Here is a 23516-nt window from a genome sequence, read left to right on the forward strand (position 1 = left end):
CTTGAGAGAATTAAGTGCATAAGAAGAATGTTTATTGCAGTTATCAGTGTTTGCTGCTGTTAGCTACGGAAAACTGGCTTATTAAATTTTTAACTCGATTTCTTTATAAATCAATCTATACATTACTGACAAACATTAAATCGCTTACTGATTTCCTTTTGGAGCATGGAGTCTGTGTTGTTGTGACTTATCTCAGATATCTCACAGTAACATCAAAACAAGGCTACGAAATTCATCGTGTAGATTTCGCCTGTCGTTGGCAAGAGCCTTGAACACCATACAGCTGAAATCTTTGGTGACATTACGACTTTATTTACTTCCACCCTCAATTTTGATGGAGAGCAATTGGGAGGACGGATCCGAGAGTCTCCCAACCCTCTTTTTCTACCCCCAGCCTCTCGAGACTACTTTCGGCTCACCACATATTTAGAGCCCATGCCGCACAGACACTATACATTTACAAATAGCTATGTCTTTTCTGGGATTCGAACCCGGGCTCTTCGGTACTACAGTCAGCGTCGCTAACCACTTTCCGGTTGAGCGACATATGAAATCTTTACTATTGTGAAAGTTCAGGCGAAGGTTGGGCCTGATTTTAGCAATTTGCTTTCATCCGCGTTGCCGACTTCTTTAGCCGCGAAACATGGATTATGGATCCAGGTTTCAATATTTGGCTCTGGAACAGATTGATGCAGACTGTTTTCATGTTATTCTATATGAGCACCTTAAATAGGGGCTAGTTTCCTACGTAATCCTTCATGAAAATCTTCCTCCTCTTTTGCACATAATTCTCGCGTTTTTTATCCTCTTTCTTTGCTGTATGAGTGCACATGTTTTATGGATGATACTTTAATCTAGCATTCCTCAACCAATGAGCCGCGAAATTTACGTGCGCCGCCAAATTTTACTCATGCATGCAATAAAACTTATTTTCTATGTAGTTATATATAATGTGACTGTTCTCAAGTAATACAATTATTTTTCTTGCATGGAGCGTATATGAATTTTCTACACTTTGACGTCAAGAGATACTACTGTGAACACCCGCGAATAGCCATTCATAAGCGACATCAGACAAGTAGTTCAGTTCGTTCTAACTTCTTAGTGGGGACTGGCTGAACCAATTCCACCGCATCTCGGACTGTTCAGTGTTTCAACCGACACACACAACTTTTAAAATCCCGAACGCGACTGACAGAAATAAAAACAGCAAATTTGAAATGCGCATGACTGTAACAGTTCTGGATTTAATCCAAATAAAGCTTTATCGTGTCAGCAAACAACATGCATCAAGAAATTCCAAAATATATAGTGCACGTATAGAAGTGACAGGGAGATATATTCATTTTTCATTTCTTCCCATTTTCAGCGCTATCGTTCACTGGCACGACTCCCACGGATATGTGTGCATATGGTTCAGTTACAACTTATAATCTTTGCTTTCGTATGTGCAATTCCACAATATTGTGTTGTCATACTTAATTAAAACGGATTCAAAGTAATGTACAATATGTCATTTTTAATAAATTTGATAAAACTATTTAAATTTTATAAGAACTTTCCAAAATGAATAAAAGAATTATAATAATAACAATAAAATATAACTTAACGAGTTAATGCTGCTGCAGCTTTCAGGCTTACCACCCGATCCCAGTGCAAGTAAAGATGTTTTCTCGGTCAAAAGAATTGTGATGTTCATCGCAAGTATAATGATGACTTAATTTAAATTCAGATATACAATAGAAAATGATTAAACTGTTCCCGTTTGTGTGGTGTGTGGTTGAAAATTATCAAACAGTGCTATGTTTCGGAGCAATTTCCAACATCAGTTGTTCACAAATCCTCCTTCGCTTGCATTGAAAGACAAAAATCTACTTTCAAAATTCATTTTAAGCAATTTAGTCTGAAGAAGCTCCATTAGCTTCTTATGAAGTGGCTAAATTAAAACTGCTCTAATTAAAATCTCATAATTTGGCTGAAGAAATTTTATTACCTTCTTGTCTTAAACTTGAGAAAGGAATGATTGGTGAATAAGCAAAAATTATTTGTAAAATACCCGCTTTCAAGTGACACAGTTCATTGCAGTTTCATAGAGTTATAGAGTTTGACTTTCTTTGGTAGCATAAACCAGTGTCAAACACTAACAGACTTGAGACGGGGGATATGGCTGGGTCTGAAATTAATTGTAAAGAGTTGAGAAGGTTAAAATAGCCTTTTTATTAAATTATAATTTGAATCTAAACTCATTTCTCGCACTTGAGAAGGTAAACAACCACTTGTGGCGATGTAATTTAAAGTAACAGTCAAATTCAAAAGTTAAACTAAGCTTAGTAGTCAAAGACTACTCACAATTGATATCAAATTCTAAGTTGGATCAGAATTTCTCAACGACGTAACAATTAAGTGTCGAAAGCAATAACGCAATGTAGATGGAGTACAGTCTTAACAGAGCTGGCGAACCTAGTGAGGTGGCCTCGAGAAGCAGAAACACGCTCTGTAGTCCAAGAACCTCAGCTTAAATACTAACTAAGTTTTCACTTCTGGTTAGGAACCGGAAAAGAGAAGTTATAGTAAAAGTTTCAATCATAATAACTGGTTAATTAAAATAATAATAATCTTGCAGCACACACGTACACAGACACACAGACACACACACACATATATATATATATATTACATAATTACAATACAATATTTTCAAAACAAGATATTGCATTTATTAGATTATTTGAAAATTATTAATCATGAATTTCAAAATTTTCGTCTTTGTGAAACATTAGTTCTAAATTTCTTCAGACGACTACACCAAGTAGGAACGTCAAGAAGGCTGGAGAAATACAAGGTCTCCCTAATTCATGTTGTCTTGCTACTTTTACATTACAGAGATATATATGTAAGATAAAAAATATGGAAGCAAACTTCTAATTTTAATTGGCTATAACCTCATTTATTTTTAAACCTAACTTGGGAACTTCCTGTCTCTATCTTAAAAATAGAGCTATAAGTCTAAACTGCGTCATTCAAATTAATTACGCGAACCTGCGTAACGCTTAATGCAGATACCTCTTGCTCAATCACTAAATAATTGTAAACCAAAATTAAGCTTTCCTCCTGACCAGACGCTTTGCAGCTACCTTCTTTGTTCACTTAATATGTGCTGAGCTAACAAAAATGTAGGTCGCACAAGACGCCCGTCCGTATTTGAACCAAATATTGTGAATGCAGTATTGCTCTCCTTAATAATAAAATTGCCTTGAATCCGGCCATGTCTGTCTTGCCAAGTTTCTTCTCTAAGCATCTATTACGACAACACCAATTTCCAAATCATTCATATCTTGACATATATATATATATATATATATATATATTTAGATACATCTACTAAAATTAATATTAGGAGATAACATAATGAATATTTCTTTAGTAAATAAATTACATATACATACACATATATATATGCATACATACAACTTTGTATATATATATAATTATAGAATGTGTAAGATATAGACATTTGAAATTAGAATTGTCATATTCTAAATCGTTATTACATTGCTACGAATTTTGCACACAGACAATTTTAGAGAAATTATATGTAAAATTATTGTATTTTTCTGTATAATGTATCATGGAAAGCTGAGAGAACTGATGCTCTGACAGAAAAATAAAAAAAACATGAAGCAAGTCTATGGCTATTTCGCTAATTTGGCGAGATATCGCTAAGCTAGCAACAATTTAAGTGACTAAATTTTGTGGCCAAATTTTGCAGAAATTGTCAGAAGTTGCCAAACTTGGCGACCATTTGGCGACATTTCCGTCCGGTCTGTGTATCACCGTAATAGATATTGTAATTGAATAACTGTAATTGATTTTATATGAAGTGGTAAGCGTCTCCGGCCCTCATATGCCTTCCAGTAATTTCGAGAAGCACTAAAATTTCTCGACTGCAGGGGGAAAGATATGTAAGACCGGAGAGAACATCTGCTCTCAGTTGTAGTTGTTAATTGTTTTAGCTCAGAGCGACTTTGGAGAGCTTGCTTTTTAGATGAGCTTTGCATTCTGTTGTGTTTAACGTTCCTAGTAGTTTGGAGGTAATTACTGACTGTGCTCTGTTAACTGTGAACAACTGAAAAAATTTCAGACTTCTGAAATGTTTCTTTTCATAAAATACATTTTATTAATCTATCATCGGACATGTGTGCGTTCAATCTATTACGAACCCGTACGTACGCAACAGTTTTTGGTATCAGAGGGGAGTTGAATGCCAGTGACAAGAGCGATGAATGAGCAATTAACACAGCTGGTGACTGCATTCGCTGATTTCAAAGAAGAGATGAAAACTGCCCAAGATTCCGTTAATGAAGAGATAAACGGTGTTCAAGAAAAGATGACAGCCGGAAAAGAACCTGTTGAAGAAGATGAAAGCCCTTCAGAAAAAGATTGAAGCAGGTCAACATGAAATGAAAAGAGAAATTATTTGCATAGTAGAAAACAAATTCGAGGGTATGGAAGGCAGAATAGACACTGATGGAAATAGGGTTGGAGAAATTCGAAAAAGATTTTTTTCTGGCAAGGAACAAATCGAAGATAGAGTTTCTACTGTTAAACAACAAATCGATTATAGAGTTTCTGCTGTCGTCACAGAATTTGACAGTTTAAAGAAATTCATAGCTACAGTAGAAAGCAATTCTGACGATTTTAAATTTTTACCCATGCCTTCTCAATCTAAAGCTATCCATATATGACGCTAAGACCTCCTTTCAAGTGTATAAGACACACTTTTCTATAATGGCAGTCGAAAATGGATGTGATTCCCAAGCTAAGACTTGTCATCTTGCCCCTTCTGTGAGAGCGGACGCAGCGGATATCCTTCAAACTCTGTTCGAAAACTAGAGGTTATACTTCGAAGCTCTATCCTGCGTGTTGGAGCTGCGCTTTGACGAGAAGTGTTTAAAAAATTACAGCAGGCTTCAATTAAAATCCCGTCAACAGAAACCTGCGGAAACAATCCATGAACTTGCTACGGATGAAAGGCTGTCTCATCTTGCCTTTTCGGAGTGCTTGACAGAAACAAAGGAAATCCTGCAGTACTTCATCGATAGCATCTGGGATCCCGAAATACAGAAAGCTCCACGAATCGAGAATGTCAGGGATTTAAAAAGCGTTCTAGTATACGCCATGAAATTCGAGGCAGCCCAGCAAATTACTCATAGAGACTGCCACCCAATAAGAGCTGCTCAAGTCTAAGAGGCAGTGAATAAACTGTCTACTCGTTTAAACGATTTAATCAGACAAATCAGTGTCTTGATACGGAATAGGAGTGAGAAGAAACCGACTGTAAAGTGTTGGAAATGTGGTGCTGAAGGCTATGTATGTAGGAATTACAGAACTCCCCAGGGCACGGAAAATGAGATCGTTTCTCAGCAAGGAAGCAAGGGGGAAAAGTAGTGGCTATCTCGCGAAGCGGATGTTGCCAGATGCCCCACATTAAAGGGCTTCAGATTTCTGCAGTGAGTGGCGGCAGTAATGGACATTTCATCATGGGCGATATCAATGGAATTTCTTGCAGTATGGCCATCGATACTGGAGCCAATATTACCATAATCCGAGAAAACATTTGAAAGGTAAACTAATCTGGACGCCTCGCCGATAATTTTAGTGAAATTATTGTATTTTTTCTGTATAATGTAACATAAAAAGCTGAGAGAATTGATGCTCTGCCGGAAAAAATGAGAATACTATTTAACATTGAATAAATGTCTATCTCCCTAATTTGGAGAGATATCGTTGTCAGTTGACTAATTTAATTGGTTTTCAACAGATAAGTTGCCTCGAGCGAGCGTGGCGAACATAAAGTGGCCTAAAAGGGCAGAAACATGCTCTGTTTTACAATCCAAAAACCTCAGTTTAAATACTTTCTAACTAAATTTGGATTCTGGTGAGGAAATGGAAAGAAGAAGTGATAATAGATGCTAAAATTATAAATAACTGGGTAATATAAAATAATAGTAACTGTAGAGACTTGTCCCTATACAGTGAAGAAAATAATGCTAAATATCTTGCAAATCCAAATTTTTCTTTGTCAGTTGTTCTGTAGAAAACTACAGAACAACTGACATTACGCAAAACGTGCGCTTAATTGCATGTTCGATTCATTCACGAAAATGATATAATTAATCAATTTTTGTGTTTTTGTAATTTATCTGATTTTAGAACAGTGAAATGTATTTTCAATAAAAATTAATCCGTATTTTTAAGAAATTAAAATTTTGGGAAATTTGTACGTTGACATTTGCACTAGCGATGCTTCGGCTATGACTAGATTTGTAGAAGGATTTGTAGCATACTGAATGGACCATACTGCAGGCATATTAGTGACCTAGTGTTATTTACATCCGAGAAACGCACATTACAAAGCAGTTACCATCAGAAATGAATATAGTTCTGGAACAATGGTTTAAAATGACTAATTATATTAAAATCAAGATCATTTAAAATGTCGCCTATTTAGTCAATTATTCTAGACTATGGAGTCTAAATACAAGTTACAAAACATTCCATATGTTGTTACTGCTAACTTTTGTTTGCAGTAACAACATATGGAATGTTTTGTCCATATGTTATGTTTTGTTCTCGTTTACTTGAATTAAAACACGAGATAAGGATTTTGGTGATTTGCTTAGATGACAAAGTATGGTGTTCTAAGCTAGCTTTGCTTACCTGATATTTTTGTTATTTCTAATAGCATAAATACAAATGAGCAGGACCGAAAGAATATATTTTAGCCTTAACTGATTATTGAATTTTAAAAAAGAAATACTTTATGGAAGAATAAAGCACAATAAGGTAGTTTAGAAAAGTTTGAGTCACTTCTTTAATAGTGTTATAAAATGATTCATAAAATAACTATTTATCATTTGACAATACAAGAGCAAAAAACTGTTAATTACTTTCCCCCCCCCCAAAAAAAAAACTTGACTCGGTTCGAAATCTATTTGTGATAAATGACACGTGGATGTATATGAATTGAAGGAACTAATTTTGATGTCTAATAACCGACAATTTAAGCGCATAACTTTAACACCATTACCTACCTGACTTAGAAAGAATGAGCTGTACGTTTGCATAAAACATGTGCCTTTAATGTAGAATGCAGTCTCACTTCCCACGAGATATTGGTTATTTGCCTACACTATTCATAAGAATATTAAGTTCTCGGATAATTACCACTCTTCTATTTGCTATTAACGTCTAGATAGGTAGTTTCAATTCAGTGATAATTTAAACTTTTCTTTTTCATGTTTAAGGGCCTTTTGTCTAAAGTGCAAACAGTATTCTGTAAAGAATCACTCTACCTTTTTCTCACATGATAAGAAAGCATTTAGGACTCTGAATAAACATACTGGAAAGTATAAAAATTTTATTTGTTTTCTTGTTCTATTCAAGAGAAAAAAGAATATTCATTTCTCAGCAGAAACTGATATTTTGCCTCATTCATGTATTGAAGAAAGTCATTAAAGCACAATTTTGGCCGATCGATTTGTCTTTACTAACACAAGATCACTCGAAATTTTCATCTAAGTTGTTATATTAGGAAAGGTTGTAGAGACATTAGGTTATTTTTAGAAAGCAAGAGACTTGAAAAATTAGCAACGCCTTCGCCGAGAATCGAACCGCGGACCTTTTGAATACGTGCCCAGCTTGCAGACCACCACACCACCAAGGCATGCGAAGAAGGCGGGAGAAGTACCTTATATACTCCCCCATTCAAAGGGCGACTGGGGTTTTTAGGGGACCTATTCGCCAAATCCTGGGTGTGGAGATTCGTCATTCACCACCCTTTTAGTTCGGGTGCCACTGTAGAGACATTAGGTTATTTTTAGGAAGCAGGAGACTTGAAAAATTACAACGTTTTTCTCCGGGAATCGAACCGCGGACCTCTGGAATACGCGCCCAGCTTGAAGACCACCACAACACGAAGGCATGCTAGGAAGGCGGGAGAAATACCTTATACTATTTGAATTTAAATGTCCTGATTAGGTCATCTAAATTCAAATAGCTTGTATAATCGGAAGTAAACCGACGCTTTGAAATATATGTTGCTCTAAATCAGCGTAGTTTGAAAGGAATATATATCGATGTAACATATATTGACATACTTAAAAATTTTAATTAAATAATAAATATATTACCGAATATTGCATATTGTATAGCGAATACTTCACGATTAAGAAATACATTTCATAAAAAATGATTTAATAGAAACATTTTACCCGAATGCTCTGCATTTCATATGTTGAGATTGTTTTAATGTTTTTTGGAAAACAAAGAATATATTTGTTATATTACCTGCAGTGTCACGATCATGAAAGTTTTGGATTGACTAGTTTTATCGAATATTTTAATTATCAGAAACTTCATTAGGGATAATGATACCAAGATTTTTTATTGCCAAATATGTAAATTATAAGCCTACAGTTTCGTTCTTTTCTGAATTGTATTTTCTTATGATACTAGAAAGTACTAATCTGGAAAGAATAAACATATTAAAACATTTTTAAAGCATGAAAACAACTATGAATCTTTTTAGGAAACATTTCGCTCACATTATTATGAAGGTAAGTAGTAGCACAGGTTAAACACAAACGCGAGTTTAAAGGCAGGCCACGTAATCAAGATCTGCATTTATCCAAGTAAAGAGAATGAAAAGACGAATTTGAAAAATGTTCAGATTTTGAATTCTTTAAAAATATCAACAAAGTTTACGTATTACAATAGTTTAAGATTAAAAAGTAAAGAATTTTAGGAAAATCTTCTGTTCATGTAAATCGTCAAATCCGATAAATGTTTCAAATTTTAACAATTTTTATAACAAATTCTCTATTCATTGTCGCAATAAAATTAATTAAGTAGTTATTAAAATTAAGATAAATTATTATAGACGTAGAATATTATACATTTCTTCGCTTCATTTCAGATTACGATTTAGCTTAGCAGTTGCTAATCCGAGACTTTTCAGCTACTTGTTGCTATTTTTAAAAGAATGAAAGATTGAATCAAAATGCATTGTGCGATATACTGCCAAGCCTTTTGGCAAGCGGTTTAATCATGGGACCTTCGGGACCTAAATAGAATTAAAGAATGAAGGAGAGACTGCTCGAGAAAAATGTGAAACCCTCTACACTGGTGATTTTGTCTACGCTCTCTGCTACCAGCTACAGTTCTCACCACTTTTCTACTTCAACATCAACCTGCAGGGATTGAAACATTTTAACTGCTGTTAAGAGTTCATTTAGTAGTTTTTCTCGAGTCATCGCCCCTTTGGTGGCACTATGATTTCCATAAATAGTGCTCTATTAGCTTTGGACAAAAAGTTACAAGAGGATAATAAACTGAATGAATATCTTAAAAAGGCCGAAGAGATCTCAGGAATAGAGAGGCGCAAATTGGTCTTAGGAATATGTTTCACACTTGGTTTCTTAGTCATTATTGGATATGGTGCTCAACTGATATGCAACGGAGTTGGATTTGCATATCCTGCTTATGCTTCCATACTGGCCATCGAGAGTAGAAACAAGGAAGATGACACCGTTTGGTTAACTTACTGGGTGGTCTTCGCCGCATTGTCTCTAGTGGAATTTTTCTCCGACTTCATTCTGGCATTGATTCCCTTCTACTGGCTACTAAAATGTATTTTCCTCATTTGGTGTTTCATTCCTTTTCGAATTAATGGTTCGAGGTTTATTTATTACAGATTGATCAGGCCTGTGTTCTTATCTCACCTAGCACAGAGTGAAACGGAAGATAACTCTCCCGGTGAGCACGAGAAGTCCTCTTAAGTTATTATTCTAATTGCCGGTTGGAATCTGTTTTCTACAGCAGAAGAGGTGTTATGGAGAAAGAAGTGTGTTGCAGAAAAGTTTAGTAGTGGTTTTATAAATGTTTTATGTCTAATTTCCACACGTGATATCGTTCACACGAAATTATTACACGAAGTAACCTAGAAATTCATTTACTATTCCTTCCTAACTATACACTGAAAAGAAGTGAAGTGCTGTCTTTTAATGTGAAGTGCAACGCTATCTTTCATTACCAAAAAATAATCAGGCTATGTTTTCTCGATATTGCAAGTTTATTGTGTTTTTCATCTCAAATAGTTGAAACATTAGAGAGAGTAATGACACAGTTTTTATCTCCACTGAATCTTAAAAATAACCAGATTTTAAATGAAATTTTTATGTGTTAGTGTATCATAACTAGAATATGAAATTTTATATGTATTAGCTCTTTAAGGAAAGAAAAGTGGACTTTGTTTCCAAAATTTAAGAAAAAAATTTGAAAGTATGTTATTTGATCTGCTTTAAACAATAAGTATTAATGAAAGTTCCCATTCAAAACTTCTTATAACAATAAAAATATTCGAACGAAATAATTCCGATTCCGATACGAAAAGACTTACGATTCCGAACTCTTGCAGAAATTGATATATTACATGTACATATTATTAGAAATGGTTCAGTCATGGTAATTTCTAGTATAAAACAATCTTAGTTTTTAAAGTGCCAGCATTTTGAAAGAAAAGATCTGCATTCGACTCTAAGTGATACAAGGAACTTTAATAATGTGCGTCCTGTCTGAGAAAATATGTCGAAGTACTGTAGCCTTTTCTGAGTGTTACGAGAGACTTTTACGTGTTCATATATTATACGTGTGTTTTATTTCTCCAAAATGGAACCCAAGTTTCCAATAAAGCTCAAGAATCTCAGAAGCTCCATTCCACTTTATGTTATCATTGATCCATACCGAAGAAGAAGTTAGTTCGAAATATTTTTAGTGAGCATTTGAAAACGTCTTCACATTTTTAACTATTTGTATATTTACCCTAGTTAAATTTGTACTACACTTATCATATATTCTTTATTAGAACATCCTTCATTTGTCACGAAATTAAAAAAATGTTTTGTTTTAATATCTTTCATTTGAGTTGAATAGATTGCATACTTATATATTTTGAGCAAACAAAACAGATTGTTTATTTTGTAAAAAAAAGTATTTCTGTTCACAATATACAATTACCTTAATTTTATTTTATTTCATGCGAATTATTAAAGGTAAGTTAAAGAAATGTATTTGTATTACGGAAAGAAGTACCCTAGTATTTTACGTGATTGCTAAATATGTTCTCACTATGTCACTATTCACCTACTCCTAGCTCGTGACATCTAAATGTGAACTTTTAATGTGATTTTTTAATTTGATTTTTTCACCGTGATGAAGTATTGTGTATTAATTAATTTTTGAAATTTGGTTGAATCTGCATACTTACTACATTACTGATATCCATTTTCAACTGTTCTGAATATATTAGGATCAAAGTATGATTTAAAAAGCGAAATTTTAACATTATGAATTTTGATTTATTTTGTAATGAAAATTAGAATTTAACTCAATAATGAGTTCGCATAATTTTTTTAATTTAATTTGTATTTGGTTTGACTAAAATTCTTTTAAAGTGGCACTTTATATACCGTTTTACTTTATATTAATATCAGAGCATTATTCATCGACTGTAAGTTGATTAGTAATCTAGTTCATCGGTATGTCAAATTTTGCAACATGAATTTTAAGAAGTAATGAATATTAGTGTGTATATGCTTTTAAGTTCGAAAATTTATTTTCATAGTACAGAAACAATCATCACGAGCCATTATCAGTCAAACATAAATTTTCTGATTTATTCATGTTAAGTTTCATAAAATTCGTAATAAAACTGAACATATGTAGCTCCTCCTTTTGAGAAAGGGCTTTTTTTATGTCTACAGATACTATCTACATTTAGAAGAGAAATAATATTATTTCGCACTATGTAGAACATATAGAAATTTTTTGGCAGTCATTTTTACGCTTTTACATTTATAGGTACATAGTTCTGTTATAGTTTACTTATGTTATATTAATTAGTCAATCAGTTAACTAATTTCTTTTGAAATGGAACTTCGAAAATTATTAACCCACCCCAATCTACGAATTAATATCAATAGTAGTGTATAGATGGCAGCACTATGCACATAATTGTAACCGAAAACAAATATATTATTTTTGAACTAGAAGTGCTGCCATCTTTTCCCCATTTTTTCCAACAAACGGTGCTTTTAATTTTATTATGTTCTTTTAATTGCATTTAAATTCACATATTTAAAGACTTTTTTTGAATTTATCACCATTTTATTTTTATTTTTTTAAATTTTAGTGGTAGTAAATAAATAGTAAAATAAAATGGGATTAAGCATTATTCGACATTTTTCAGTGCTGAATCATTCGACATTAAGCGTGTGCTGTGGAACGCACTTAGGGTTCAGAAAGTTACATTTTCCATTGCGAAAGGTGTGGACGGCATGTGAAGAAGTTTGGAAACTAAACTACAAAAACTGTAACAAATAATTCGTTTCACTGACAATATTTTATTAGAAATTATAAACATTAAAAATAATTTCCATGGACAGTTAAAGTTTTAAATATTTTCTGTTATTTCATTAATTTTTTGGCTTCCACAGGAGAATACGAAAATAAATATTTTAATAGGTTGATCTAGTGACTAATTCCTCATAGCAACCATACAAAAAAAGGGTCTTTGTCGTCTTATTTTAGCTAATATGAAAATAAGTTGTTCGTTTATGCAAATAAAAATTTAATTTTTACGAAAGAAATACTTTTTGAATTTTGCTTCTGAAACAATGAAAAGTTAAAATTTTTTTTAATATGTAATTTTCTTTCAAGTATAATCTTATAAACGGGAGGAAGCAATTCCTTAACATGGATCAGTCTAGGTACGAATTTTGATTGACAACCCGAAATCCAGATTTTTCGAATATCCGAATAAACTTCTTTCCAAATAAATAAGGATATTTCTATTGCAGTGGCGCCCAGCCTATTTAGAATAGGCAAGTCACATTGTGTATCGCAGTTTTAATATTTGAGTTATAAATGTAATTATAATACTATTATTATTTTTGAATTATAGTAATGTTATTGTTATTCAGTTAATTTTATTATTTATATAATATATAAACAGTGCCATATAATATATCAAAGGAGAAATGCAGTTATTTACTCTTCATATTACCATTTTTTCTAATTCCCACAAATGCAAATTAAATGCTGGAAAAGTAAACTTTGATGTGAAACCTGACGAAACGTCTTCTGCGAGTTTATTCCATTCTGGTACATACGAGGATGTTCCGTTCATTATCCTGAATCTAAAATTTGATTTTAACAAGTAGGATGTTGGAAAAGCCCTTTCGTATTGGTAAATTGATCCAAGGCAAGAGTCTAACTTTTGAAAAGTTTTTTAAGAGTGAATATTTTTTCTCATCTGTCAGCTTGTTTGTAATATTCTTGTGTTTAATTCTAAATCGGATTGAAAATCAGTTATTTCCATTTCTAGATCGATAGAATTTTTATTCAACATATTTGCAATCTGACACGTTATTTCAGAAATATTAGTACCAACAAATGGATTTGAAATGAATGAAGCAATGGGCTGAATTATACAAAACATATAATCTAATTTCGAAACTAGGTTTAAGCTCGACGAGATTTTCAGATTATTTAATTGGTTAGTTTTCTTATATTTCTTGATGTAGTTCTCCAAATCTGCAAAGGGGCAAAAATTACATTCCTTTATAGTTAAAAGTTACATTCAGAAGCTAGAAAGGTTACAAAAGTTATTCACTTATATTCAAAAGTTGCATTCCTTTCATGTGTGAAAAATACTTTGCAGAAATTTAATTTTGATTTGAATGTGTTTATAATTCCTATTAAATCTTTTCTTTGACTTGAAGTATTTAAGGTTCAGTTTATTCTTTTTGATTGTTACGTATGTAAGAAAATCTTAATCAAATAACCGGCTATGATCACTGAATGAACTGAATGAAAAAGGAAATTACGAATACTTAATATGAAATCAAATAATATGTCAGTAATTATTGCGAAGGAAAATTTTATAATGTTGCAAGCTTACGGCTTACGTGTCTAGCAATAAAACTATAACAAAACAAAAACAAAAACAAAAAAAAAAAAAAAAGGAATCAATTAAAAAAAGAATTAATCAGTTTATTTCAAAAGAATATTTTTTCCCTTATTTATTCTGAAATGCAAGTAATGTTAATATTACATAGCTAGTGATTAAAAAATTTGAGTTTGTTAAAACCACTATTTGAAAATAATAAAAACTAATAAAATCAATCAATCAATAGTGTAACAGAAAGAAACGTTGAAGGCAATCACTAAACTTTTATATCATTTAGATAAATAAGCCATGATTTTTTTTTCTAAATTTTAGTTCCGAATTTTAGTTTTAATATAATTTCCAAAAATTCTTGATTAATTTCATTTTTTCACCAAAATAATCTGAAAAATAAAACACAAGAAATAAGGATATGTATTTATTATTAGTATCTTTGTTATACGAAAAATTCAGATCGGCTGCTGTAAAATACCAAATATTGTCCCGATGGTGCAGTCACAAGTTGCGAAGTCGGACTGCTGCATTTGCATCGACTGTTCAGAATAGTAAGCGGAAGCGAAGGTTATTTCTCATTCTGTTGCTTTAAATTTCGTAAAAGTGTTAATTTATATTACTTCTTTTAAATTACTTTCTTGAATGTTATGGGAAAGAAAAAAAAAAAAAAAAAAAAAAGGCTTATAAGTTTTGCAAAACCCTTGAGTGTTCTCTATGGAACACACGGCTCTGTGGAACACAGTTTAAGAAACTCTGTTCTAGGGGAAACTGACTTGTATTGAAGTTACACACGGGGAAGGCACCGACAAACCCATGCAGTTAACCCATTTGTCATGATTCAACATTAGAGATTAATCCCTTTAAGCAGCTTTATGCATAATTGAATTTTTTTTTTTTTTTTTTTTTTTTATTTTTTTTATTTCAAGCCTTTTTTTTTTTTTTTTTTTTTTTTTTTTTTTATTAAATTCCACGAAGTCGTACATAAAAATTTTAAACTTATTTTCCGAAAGAGGCATATAGGAGACCTAATATGAAACCGACGCATTTATATAAATATAAAGCAAGAGTAATGAGCTTAAATTACACAAAATATAATGTAATAATGATTTTTCTATCTCACTTAAGATATTAAACTCTTAATATTAATTAAACATTTGATTTGTTTTTAAATTGATTAAAGAAAAGCATGCAGGTGCGCAAGAATTTAGCGCGCTTTTTAGTTCTTTTTAAAGGTGATATTTTAAAATGGAATACTAAAATTCATAATTATTTTTTTAATGTATTTCTAAAATTCTGCAGCTAATTTGGCGCCTGTCTTAGTTGTTCACCTCACAAGGCAAATGCCTCATTTGGCTTAACCTTCGTCCCTGCTCTTTTTTTATGTTTACATTATTATCAGAGAGCTTATTTTCAACAGATAGTAGGTCAAGACGTCTTCCCAAAGCTTCAAAAGTCTCGGAATCTAAGATTGCAAGCACGCTGTTTCAAAGCTGCAAATGGATTCATTCTTCTGTACCGGGAAGAATAACTGAACATGTCAAAAATACCAACGGTAGACTCATCAGACAAGATCATAAATGTATTAAATTAGAACGCTAAAATTTATCTTCATAATACTATATATACAAATTAAATTATTAAGTTAAATGAAGTCTTTCCGAGTAAAATTCAAGTAGAAAGATCACCTATCATCTGAAAAGTAAGTTTAAAAGTTAGGGTTCGCAAATTCTTTACGTATCAGTTAAACATGAGCCGCTGAGTGAAAAAGTAGAAGCCCCAAAATATTAGCTGGCTGGCTAATGAAATTCCTAATTTTTCCCTCCCGTGTGCTGTAAATATTAGTTAGTTTCTCATAGAAAATCCACCACGGAAGCAATTTTTTCATAAGATAGCATTAGTGTGCTACTCCATAATTAAATAATCTCAGTTCAGAAAGCATGGGATCCACTCCATAAAACTCTAAATTGCTTCTCTAAGAATGCGTCAAATTTGATTTTCTTACGGAATTCGTTATGCTAACTAATGCAGTTGTCATTTGTCACAAAATTCTGAGTTTCAGGTTTTGAAGAGAACTGAGGGAATACTACTGGTACAACATTTCGCGATTATTTCCTTTGAAGCGTTTGTCTAGCGCGTTTAGCGGAAAGAAGGTAACAGAGATAGTATGGCCAAGGTATGTAACTGAAGTAAGGGAGAGTAACTATATGTATTGCATTTGATCTCCATAACCGGTCATTAATCTTAATATTATAAGAGTTTAAAAAATTATAATTATTGAAAAAGGGAAATGTCAGCAGCATTCTATAAGCATGTTAGATATTTTATTTATCATACTACTAAGCTGCCGATCCTCTAACGAATCGAATAAGCGATTGCGTGAAACTCACTATTGTATGAATAGGAATGAGGATGGGAGAATTAAAAAAAAAAAAAAGAGAGAGAGAGAATAAATCCATTTTTAATGTATATACATTTCGAGACTTGGAAAAAGGATTAAACAGAGATTAAATAATATTAAATAAAGTTTAAATAAATGTGGATCAGTTATTTTATTGTTTTATTTCATAATATAGCTCAAAATGTGCGCGCCAGTTTGCAGTAAAGTTAACAAAATGCATCAACTCAACGAAATTTATCCAAAACTTCACTGTATACAATGTTTCGGGTAAAAATCACTTAAAAATTATTAATAATGCCTAAAACGTTGTAATAAATTGTTCAAAACTGAACGCTAAAGCCACCTCTATGGATCCTCTCCACCTTGAGTGGAAGGTGGCTGTACCACTTTCATCTGATGGGATAAAGGCACCGGGACCGGATGCAGGTAGGGAAAACATTGGTCGCTCTTTTACGCTGCGGGAGTATAAGAGCGATATTCTTCCCTTTGACACTGTACGATCAGTTAAGAGAGTTCACGCCACATGCATTCCCCCCTCTTTTTCCCCCTATTATGAAATGTAGAAAATAGGAATGAAATCGGTTATCTGTGGCAGTTTGAGACTTGTAAAAAATTAATTTCCAGTCCTTTGTACATTTACCTAGAAATTAAATTTTTACCGAAATAGGAGTAAAATTATTAGTCCAAAGGGACGTCAATCTAGAAGAGCTATTAGCCTTTCGAAACGGCATTTTGTGTTGAATGACTTGAATGCGATGTATCAGTTTTCAGATTGCTGCCACCAAATATTATCGCCCTGTATTATATTTAAAGAAACTAAATAATGAAGAATCTGCATGAATGCATGTATGTTTCTCGCCATGTAAGAAAACAACGATACCTAGAGTCATCAAATTTTCAATAACATAATTCTTCGCCAGAAAATGGGTACTTGGAAGCTCGAATTTGGAATTTGTATTATTGTCTATTTCATATTTTGTAAAACTTTAACAAACTTTTGATTGAAAATCTCAACATTTTTAAAGGGAGCAGTGACAGCACAGTAGGGAATAAAACATTTTTATCTCCAACGCCCCGCGAGACTGCCTACTGGAAATTCTAAAGATATGTTGTTTTCTAATATCTTTAGCCCAAAGTGGCGCTAGCCCAAATGATCTCGAAATGTGTATGTGTCTGTAAATGAAAAAATACACCCGTTTGGGTGCAATATAAAATCTGAAAGCCTTCAGATTTTTCTTATTGAAGTGCATTTTGAGATAATTAAATACATATTACATAACCAGAAAGTTAAAATATATAAAGAAACTGCCCATTTTATTCTCATTAATATTTTGTATAGCCAATGATTTCCCTTTCAATGTTCTCCTTCCTTATTTAACTTCAAATAAATTTTAATGTCAAATAAATTGATATTAATATGATATTCTAAGACTGGAGCTTTGATTTATTCGCTAAAATATGGGAATTACCATTAGATTTAGGATTTTTATTTATTTTTTGTCAGGAATTTGAAAGTATCAATGATAACTTAGTTGTACTTTTCAGTTCGTAAATTTTGCAGCTAAGCTTCTACTAAATTGCTTGTCGCTAAAATTTCGATAAAATAATTTCATGCTTATGGTTTCAAATAGACGTTTGCTTTCCACCCTCCTAACTAAGAATGGAAGTGCCAAAACATTTCCAGTTACCAGTACCTATTTCTTTTACTTGAAATGCTAGAGGAAGAATAAACGCATCTGCTTAGAAGACTGTCGATTTAAAGCCGCTCATATGCTGGATGTTCAGCTGTATTTCCAAGAAAAGTAACATTTGACGACCAGAATAGATGCGGAAGGTCGAATGAAAATCCAGAAGTTCTCCCTGACGGGATATATTAGTCTCGTCTCTAGTGTGACAACTAATGTATTGCACGTGACGTAAAGTGAAAAACTATCATGAAGTACAGGGTCTGGTTTTGTCAAAACTTTCCTGAGTACTAGTTCAGCTTTTGCTCCTTCATTTGTGCTTGCGTCATAAATTTTAAATTGATAACTTTTAGTAATAAGAATGTTGTGCTTATACAGAAAAGAAATGAGACAGGAAAAGAAAAACTGAAACTTGCACGGATTTAAATTAAATTCGATTTCGAAAGTGAACTGCCATAGACCATCTTCCCGGGAGTAAAATGTTGCTGTTAACGTATAAACTTCAGATTATTTGTAGAAATAAACGTCCGTGAAAAAACTGTTGGAAATTTAATTAAGGCAAAATATATGTTGCTGAAAATTAAACTCAAATTGAATAAACTAAAACGGAATTTAGAGAAAATAGTTATTTATTGATGATTCAAAGAAAAAAAGCTGATATCGGGAGTATAAGCCTTTTTTCATTAGGCCTTTCAATAATTAGGGAATACTGAATTACTAGAGGTTCTCAACCGGAAGGGGGGGAGGAATTCTCCCATAGGAGGAAATTTCATAATTTCAGGAGGAAATGAAGTCAGCCTTTTTATTTATCAGTTAAAAATTTAATTTAATTTATGAGTGCACAAAACTACTTCTGTCACATTTTTGGTATTTATGAACATTTTCTGTACTTCTTGTTTAATTTATAAAAAACGTTAAAAATAATCTAAATTTATAAAACACAATATTATAAAACACATTCTAGCAAAGGTGAAAAGGTTCAGAACTACTGTTCTAGACCATTTGAGAGAGCATTTAAAACTTTTATATACATATATCTAATTACTGTTTAAATACTCTAGAAATGTACCCTCATGTCAAACCAGTTCTTCAAATTTAAAAGTTGTTTACTAAGTAATTAATAAAAATAAAAACACCAGGCATTAAAGAAAAAATACAGGTGAAAAGTCTAGATGAGAAATCACGCCATTGTTACAACTAAATATAAAATTAAGCAATAAATAATTTTAAATTTCTCGTACAGTGGAACCCCGTTTGTTTTAAAAATTATTTAAAAGATTAAATAATACAAAACAGCATAAAAAATAAAGCTGTTTCTGGCAAAATCTTTTTACAACTGAATTTTTTTTTTTTCATTTTTTATATTGTTCATTTTGAACTTAATTTTCACTAAACAATATTCTGCCTTAATTAAATTTGCAATAATTTTTTCACACATTTATTTTTACAAATAATCTAGGTTTAATAACCTGCAATTTAATTACATTATTTTATTTTTAGATGTGTTAGCACTAGAATTTAACTTTGATTGTCCGAAACATCATATGTCTGTGCGTATGTATTTACGAAAGCAGATTCTTATTTGATAAAAAAAGAGGTATACAATAGAAATATTATATATACAGTAAAATAAGAGTTCGATTTTCAATCTTATATCTGCTACGAATTATAAAACACTAAACATAATTTCGTTAAAAAGGCTGAAAATTTCAACTTGTGAATTGAATTTATAATTAAAAAGATATGGAATTTCGAAATATAATTCGATTTTTAATATTTCGTGAAATTCCTGGACCGTGTAGTGCTTAACGGAGTTCAATGGCTAATTCGAAACAACAGTGTGATTTCCACTCCCGCGTATAAAGCTTCGCTAGAACAGTGTTTCAGTTTTTTGGGGAAAAAAAGGGGGGGACATTTCAATCCTGGTCTGGTGAATGTGAAGGAAAGCCTATTTCAATGCGGAGGACCTCTCTCACCCTCTGTATTGAAATCCTCTTCCCTCTCTTTTCTGGTGTGTGCTGTATGCCCATCATATTTTACAGCTACGTATGATGGAAGGAAGAAAAGTATATCTGATTTTAGTTCTTCTAAAATTATCCAAAACTTGGATGAATTAGATTTCCTTGGAGACACATTCACAAAAATCTGTCTACTTAATGATTTGAATTCCAATCAAGTTTTTCTTAAGTTTTTATCGTACTCTAATATCCATGTTTATGATGTTTCATTTTGATTTCTATTTTCATTGAACGATAGTGCTATATTTTCTCAATTTCATTTCGACTAGTCATCTGATTTTTGGTTACACTTCTGCGTAGAATACTTTTTGCGTCTTGCAAAAGAGGGATTTGTTGTCCGGCTCCTTCAGATCTCATAATTTTCCAATAAATCAGCGCCAGCGTAAGGCTGTATTTTCTTCAAGTTTTTATTTTTTTCAATGATTGGGTTATTATAGCAGAATATTGCTCTACCAGGAAGTTTCTGACAATTAAAGATGTCTTAAAAAAAGAAAAAGTCTTTAGCTCAAAATTAAGCCAAATGATTCTACGCCGAGATGCGTAAATAGCGGTGTTAAAATTATCTTTTAATGTTTAAAATAATGGATTGTATTCATAATTATCATCTGCATATATTACTAGTTAAATGTAACTCAAATATTAGCTAGTATATTATTAAAACTAAAAAATACATGTTATTAATAAATACTTTTTTAATCGAACAGTTTATTAAATGATACAGTTTTAATCTGAAAGAGAAGCAGAAGATCTTATGTAAAGTTTCAATGCCAGCACGTTAGAAACTGTGTGTTTTCTAGACCCCATCGAAAATATATTAATGGTCTTACATCTCGCGTAATGACAATATTGACCACATGGGTGGATAATAAATGACATGATAGTGCAACGTAACACAGCGCAATAGTAGCAAAGTTTGGAAATACATTGCTAAAGATGTTACAGTATCAAAATAATAGTAATAATTCTTCTCAGTGATTCCTGAATACTTATACGGTAATTAAAATAAAAGCATACTTCATCTACAACAAAAAATACAAGTCTAGAGTATGACAGTCGATTTTAGCGAGAGTAAAGTCGTTCGCTCGAAAATTATTTATTTATGAAATATTAATCACGGATTTTGTTTTACGTCGAATACGGTGTATACTACGTTACCCATCATATTGCGTAATTCACGTGAAAGACGATTACATTAATGTTACAACCGATTTTAGCGAGAGTAAAGTCGTTCGCTTAAAAATTATTTATTTATAAAATATTAATCACGAATTTTGTTTTACGTGGAATACTGTGTATATTTTTATGTATATTTTTAACACCGCTACATTGCCCATCATATTGCGTAATTCACGTGAAAGACGATTACATTAATGTTACAACTTTTCATTGAATATTTTAATTTACCGAAAGAATTATAACGTGATCGAGGCCAACTAAGCTTGAATACATTGCTTTAACTGATTTTTCAGTTCATTCATGTACTAGCTTCTGAAAGCATTTTGTTTCTTTGAAAGTCTTTTCCTCTTTTTTTCCCCGCTGTTCTTTCTTTTAAAGATTAACATATTTACAACCTGAGGTTTTTTTTTTTAATAAACAGATGATGAATGATGGAATGGCAGAATGATGAAACGCGTGAATAAGTTTCAGCAATGAAATATGCAGGTCGCTTCATATTTTTACAATTTAGCTGAAATTCTATGAAATTACTCTAAGAATTTAGTTTCTGCTGTGTTTCTTTCTTCCGAATGAGATTGAGACTAAGATTTAGTTGTATAATATCGCTGAAAACAAGCATGCTAGTTAAATATATTTCAGTCATAGAGTTTACAAATTAGTACTTGCAAAATGAGCTAGCAAAAATAAAGTTACCTTTCAGAATAATATTTAAACTGTTTTTCATAAAATAAATTCAATCCTTGCAGTTATTGCACAATTCATAGAAATGAATTGTGCAATAACTGCGATTGTGCAATAACTGCCCATGCGAGCTCGTCACCATCAAAAGTGCTCTGGAGATTTATCTCTCTAAAGAAGACCAGAGTTCCAAGGGCATCACCATCTTCTCTGACTGCAGATTAGCATTGCAAGCGATCCAGAAGGGCAAATGTCAACTCAGTCATCAGATCATTGAGCTCACAAACAAAATCATTGCTGGCCAAAGATCCTGCTTCTTACAATGGATACCGGCTCATGTAAATATTTTTGGTAATGAGAAGGCCGATGAGCTTCAAAGGCATCCCGTGATTCTCCTCAGCCATCCAACTGCCTAACCCTCGTTGATGCCAGTGCAGTTGCCAGCCAAAGACTAATCGGTCAAGTTAAGGGAAACTCCATCCCGGAATTGAACTGTGACAGAGTCATATCGACTATCATAACCAGACTTAGGACAAATCACTTAAAAGGGATGAGGATTTCTGCAGACAGACAGTTACATCAACATTTGTCCTCATTGCCCAGATGACATCTTCAGCTGCCCAGCAATCCAGGCCAGACTGTTTAACATCGGCATTGAAGACCCAGTGGACCTACTTCATACTGATAGAGCTGCTGAGGTTGCAAAAGCTGTCTTTGACACCTTCGAAGCTGTCAGGCAGCTTCGAAGCTATATAATTGCACTTTGTCATAGACACGACATCATCATCATCAATCCTTGCAGTTTTGAAGCTGAATTGCTTAACTGTTGATACAAATGTTTCCCTTAATTTGCAGTGTTTCAGAGGAAATGTATGTATAAATTGAGGCCTTTGTCTACGTCGCAAATTTAAGTTAAATTTCAAATTGTTATTGTATTATATACTCACATTTTGAATTTCATGACGTCTAAATGGAACAAAATTGCGTTGCTTAACAGGTCATTATACTTTAACATCACAAACAGACAACAGAGTTATCATTATTGGTACAAATTCACTGTGTTTAAATAGTCATTAAATAATTAACTCTAGCAACAAAGTTTTATATATTGTTGCGTGCGTATGGGTTCGTTACGAAATGAATGCACAAGTCCGATGAAAAATGAACAAAAATTTATTATTATCACAACAAATATGCTTAAATTTCCTCAAATTATAGTGCAGTATTACAATATCTCACAATAGTTATCTTTTAACTACTCAAACGTTCAATAGAACTTAACTCAAAACAACTGAAGAAAGCTAATCCGCGAATTCGCTACAATCACCAAGAGCAGTTTTCTAAACAACAACAAACTAAGTAACTACAACGAACTGAGAGGTTTTCTTTTATAAGATTTTTTTATAAGATTTTATAAAAAAATCTCTTTTTATAAGATTTTAAACCGCGCGCGAGAATTTTCTGGAATTTTCTCAAAAGCAAAAAGAGATATTTATTAAATGTTAAATGCACGCGCTCTTGTCTTTTCAATTTTCCGACTT

General features: G+C 32.4%; 1 protein-coding gene and 1 pseudogene across 1 annotated transcript in view; both read left to right on the plus strand.

Annotated features, from left to right (window-relative positions):
• The window catches only part of LOC118190192 (protein Obscurin-like), a 735887-nt gene that overhangs the window by 287725 nt on the left and 424646 nt on the right, over positions 1-23516 (plus strand). The window lies entirely within an intron of this gene.
• LOC118202052 (receptor expression-enhancing protein 5 pseudogene) lies at positions 9173-10969 on the plus strand (annotated as a pseudogene).

This window comes from Stegodyphus dumicola, chromosome 5 (genome assembly GCF_044657685.1).
Source record: "Stegodyphus dumicola isolate Sdum_Otavi_A_Nest chromosome 5, ASM4465768v1".
Lineage (NCBI taxonomy): Eukaryota > Metazoa > Arthropoda > Arachnida > Araneae > Eresidae > Stegodyphus > Stegodyphus dumicola.